The following is a 5,981-nucleotide window of genomic DNA, read 5'->3' as shown; positions in this document are numbered from 1 at the left end:
CCATACTGTATCTGTTACCATACTGTATCTGTTACCATACTGTATCTGTTACCATACTGTATCTGTTACCATACTGTATCTGTTACCATACTGTATCTGTTACCATACTGTATCTGTTACCATACTGTATCTGTTACCATACTGTATCTGTTACCATACTGTATCTGTTACCATACTGTATCTGTTACCATACTGTATCTGTTACCATACTGTATCTGTTACCATACTGTATCTGTTACCATACTGTATCTGTTACCATACTGTATCTGTTACCATACTGTATCTGTTACCATACTGTATCTGTTACCATACTGTATCTGTTACCATACTGTATCTGTTACCATACTGTATCTGTTACCATACTGTATCTGTTACCATACTGTATCTGTTACCATACTGTATCTGTTACCATACTGTATCTGTTACCATACTGTATCTGTTACCATACTGTATCTGTTACCATACTGTATCTGTTACCATACTGTATCTGTTACCATACTGTATCTGTTACCATACTGTATCTGTTACCATACTGTATCTGTTACCATACTGTATCTGTTACCATACTGTATCTGTTACCATACTGTATCTGTTACCATACTGTATCTGTTACCATACTGTATCTGTTACCATACTGTATCTGTTACCATACTGTATCTGTTACCATACTGTATCTGTTACCATACTGTATCTGTTACCATACTGTATCTGTTACCATACTGTATCTGTTACCATACTGTATCTGTTACCATACTGTATCTGTTACCATACTGTATCTGTTACCATACTGTATCTGTTACCATACTGTATCTGTTACCATACTGTATCTGTTACCATACTGTATCTGTTACCATACTGTATCTGTTACCATACTGTATCTGTTACCATACTGTATCTGTTACCATACTGTATCTGTTACCATACTGTATCTGTTACCATACTGTATCTGTTACCATACTGTATCTGTTACCATACTGTATCTGTTACCATACTGTATCTGTTACCATACTGTATCTGTTACCATACTGTATCTGTTACCATACTGTATCTGTTACCATACTGTATCTGTTACCATACTGTATCTGTTACCATACTGTATCTGTTACCATACTGTATCTGTTACCATACTGTATCTGTTACCATACTGTATCTGTTACCATACTGTATCTGTTACCATACTGTATCTGTTACCATACTGTATCTGTTACCATACTGTATCTGTTACCATACTGTATCTGTTACCATACTGTATCTGTTACCATACTGTATCTGTTACCATACTGTATCTGTTACCATACTGTATCTGTTACCATACTGTATCTGTTACCATACTGTATCTGTTACCATACTGTATCTGTTACCATACTGTATCTGTTACCATACTGTATCTGTTACCATACTGTATCTGTTACCATACTGTATCTGTTACCATACTGTATCTGTTACCATACTGTATCTGTTACCATACTGTATCTGTTACCATACTGTATCTGTTACCATACTGTATCTGTTACCATACTGTATCTGTTACCATACTGTATCTGTTACCATACTGTATCTGTTACCATACTGTATCTGTTACCATACTGTATCTGTTACCATACTGTATCTGTTACCATACTGTATCTGTTACCATACTGTATCTGTTACCATACTGTATCTGTTACCATACTGTATCTGTTACCATACTGTATCTGTTACCATACTGTATCTGTTACCATACTGTATCTGTTACCATACTGTATCTGTTACCATACTGTATCTGTTACCATACTGTATCTGTTACCATACTGTATCTGTTACCATACTGTATCTGTTACCATACTGTATCTGTTACCATACTGTATCTGTTACCATACTGTATCTGTTACCATACTGTATCTGTTACCATACTGTATCTGTTACCATACTGTATCTGTTACCATACTGTATCTGTTACCATACTGTATCTGTTACCATACTGTATCTGTTACCATACTGTATCTGTTACCATACTGTATCTGTTACCATACTGTATCTGTTACCATACTGTATCTGTTACCATACTGTATCTGTTACCATACTGTATCTGTTACCATACTGTATCTGTTACCATACTGTATCTGTTACCATACTGTATCTGTTACCATACTGTATCTGTTACCATACTGTATATGTTACCATACTGTATCTGTTACCATACTGTATATATTACCATACTGTATCTGTTACCATACTGTATATATTACCATGCTGTATATATTACCATACTGTATATATTACCTCGCTGTATATATTACCATACTGTATCTATTACCATAATGTATCTGTTACCATACTGTATCTGTTACCATACTGTATCTGTTACCATACTGTATCTGTTACATAATGTATATGTTACCATGCTGTATAGGTTACCATACTGTATCTGTTACCATACTGTATATGTTACCGTATTGCATATGTTACCATACTGTATTTTTTACCATACTGTAACTGTTACCATGCTGTATTTGTTACCATACTGTATCTGTTACCATACTGTATATGTAACCATACTGTATCTGTTACCATACTGTATATGTTACCATCCTGTATCTGTTACCATACTGTATCTGTTACCATACTGTATCTGTTACCATGCTGTATATGTTACCATACTGTATCTGTTACCATACTGTATCTTTTACCATACTGTATCTGTTACCATACTGTATATGTTACCATGCTGTATATGTTACCATACTGTATCTGTTACCATACTGTATATGTTACCATACTGTATCGGTTACCATACTGTATCTGTTATCATACTGTATATGTTACCATACTGTATCTGTTATCATACTGTATCTGTTACCATACTTTATCTGTTACCATACTGTATCTATTACCATACTGTATCTTTTACCATACTGTATCTGTTACCATGCTGTATCTGTTACCATACTGTATATGTTACCATACTGTATCTATTACCATGCTGTATGTGTTACCATACTGTATGTGTTACCATACTGTATATGTTCCCATAATGTATCTGTTACCATACTGCATATGTTACCATACTGTATCTGTTACCATACTGTATCTGTTACCATACTGTATCTGTTACCATACTGTATCTTTTACCATACTGTATATGTTACCATACTGTATCTATTACCATACTGTATCTGTTACCAAACTGTATCTGTTACCATACTGTATCTGTTACCAAACTGTATCTGTTACCATACGGAATCTATTACCATACTGTATGTGTTACCATACTGTATCTGTTACCATACTGTATATATTACCATACTGTATCTGTTACCATACTGTATGTGTTACCATACTGTATCTGTTACCATACTGTATATATTACCATACTGTATCTGTTACCATACTATATTTTTACCCTACTGTATATATTACCATACTGTAGCTGTTACCAAATTTTACTGGTGCAAATTACAAGTGTGATTTATGTCCAACTTTGTATTGGAATGTCATATATATGAACGTCGTCGGAATTTATTAGCAACCTTATCTCAGTTATTATATCATTTCGAATACCACCTGAATCTTCTATGTACAAATGGCATTCCCTACGGTACGAGTAAAGTTGAACGTTTTTTTATTATTACTTTAACAGTAACAGTGGAAGTCATAATAACGATAGATAAATATATATGAAGGTATGTGAATGTTCTTTAAGGATCACCGGCACAGCATAGGTTATTAGGGTCTACAAACTAAGTACTTACACATACAGGTAATCGTTTTGACTCACATCACTTAGACTAATCAGGGAACACAGTAGCTGAGTGTCTGACTCTCTGGAGCACTAGTCCTCCACCGATGGGTCAGGGGTTCGAGACCTACGCTGAGTAGTCTCCATGTAAATGACCACAGCTGTGTTGTCGACTACTGAAAGGCCGCAATGCCGTAATAGCGGACGTAAAACCATCAACATCAGTAAATTTTGTATATTTAAAAACTGAAAATGGATAGATTCGGTATATTGACTGCAGCGGCGGTTATATTTAACAAGCTTTAAAGATCTCATGTATAATTCTGTGTAACTAGTTTCAAAGAGCATGTGTTATAAATCCTAACTTTGTCTTCTTAATCTTCAACGAAGGAAAAATGACACACAGGAGATCGAACATGATTTGCACGATTGTAACCGAGAGCGCATGATATCTGTATAACCTAGGTAAGATAGTTTTTCTTTGTATGAAGCATTACATTTATTAATTCAACTGACGCCAACGTGCCGATAGTTTGCGTGTTACAGTTAAATACATGTATATTTAATGCGTTTTATAATAACGCCGAAATCGTGATCGAATTTGCATGAAGCGTGCAGTAGCTAGGCAAACGTTTTCCTGTTACATTAATCACTAAAGTAAATAAAGTTATGATTTTGTTTACATAAATTAACTATAAACATCTTCTACAATTATGATTATCCTAGTTTATAGGCGCTACGGCAATTATGTTGTATGTTTGAAACATTTAATTACGCCAATGAAAATATAATCCGCCGGTGATCCACGAGCTTGTTGTTAAATATCTGACCCGGGAGCAGATGATTGATGAGATGTATAGCACAGGGACCTGAGAATTTGTACAGCTAATATACAGCTATATTAGGACCCAAACTAAGGTGCATATATTATGTAGAACTATCACATGTGATGATGACGTTGATTTAACGCTTGTTTTTAGTGATATTGTTAATTTCTTGACCAAAATGATGTCTAACGTATCGATTGGAAATGGTACCGTATCTGTTTAAGAACTGAGACGGAAAACTTAAGACGCTGAAAACGCTGAAAACATTTTAGGTCCTACTTGCTTACTTAAACATATGTATTGACATCATTTTGACAAAGGGATTAGTTGGTAAGTTTTTCCAACTGTTTAATTTCCCGTAATACAGACAAATATAATAATGGCCGTCGCTTTTACCACCCGAGTATCTTCCCAGGAAATGCCGTGCAGCCTTGGCTAGTTTCATCTTATCATTTGGTGAGATGTTGGGGTCACCTTTACAAAGAATATCTACGTTTATGTCGCCTAAGTACCATTCTAATTCGGTAATGAGTATTGTTCGTAAATTAGAATACAAAGGACAAATAAGGAAAAAAATATAACAGTCTTCACAGGGATGCCAACACTCGCAATCAGCTGAACCTATTAGATTTGCTCTGAAAAGATCATAATTTAATGAGCTAGCTCGATTTCTAAGACGACAAAGGAGTACATTTAATTTTCTAGGTATATAGTTTACGAAATGCTTGCTAAACAAATTATTTACTATCATAGACCTTTTACATTAGACTTGAATTCAGGTGCCATGCTATTTACTATAGAATAAAACAAGGACAGTTTCCAAACATCTCTTCTTTTCGAAAGGGGTAACCATCCGGTTTGTTGATATAAGAATAAAAAAAAATTGTGAATGTGGGCAGCCCTGTGACTATTCTTGCAGCTTCTAGATGGATTTTTTTCTAGTAACAGGGCATTTGTTTCACCGCAGTTGTCCCATACTTCACATGCATATTCCAGTAGTGGTCGAACATAAGTAAGATACTTTTTTCTGAGGTATTTCTTTTTGAAATAAGTTTTAGTTTACGAAGGGTTGCTATGTATTTGGTTACTTTACTCATAAAGTCACAGAATTAGATTAGAGGGAAAGGCAACTGCCTGTGTTACTGACAATATAGAATAACACCCACGAATAAAAAAAAGTGCTTATATTGGTTAGTAATTTGAATGGGGTGTTATCGAAGGTGAATGCAGGGATAAATGGAAGTTGCCGATTTCAGATGACTATGGCCTCAATAGTTAGGACCTACGGACAAGGCAAAACAATCTGATTAAAAGCAGATTTGTAATTCCAATCCGATACTTTACGTTCCAATTAAATATCTGGTTTTAATCAGACTCAGGCAAAAGCAAATCGTGTGCACATTTTTCTCAAATACTGAATGGCTTTATTACATTTT

The sequence above is a fragment of the Mizuhopecten yessoensis genome, unplaced genomic scaffold (genome assembly GCF_002113885.1).
Source record: "Mizuhopecten yessoensis strain PY_sf001 unplaced genomic scaffold, ASM211388v2 scaffold8035, whole genome shotgun sequence".
Taxonomy (NCBI): Eukaryota; Metazoa; Mollusca; class Bivalvia; order Pectinida; family Pectinidae; genus Mizuhopecten; species Mizuhopecten yessoensis.
This window is presented reverse-complemented; position numbering follows the sequence as displayed.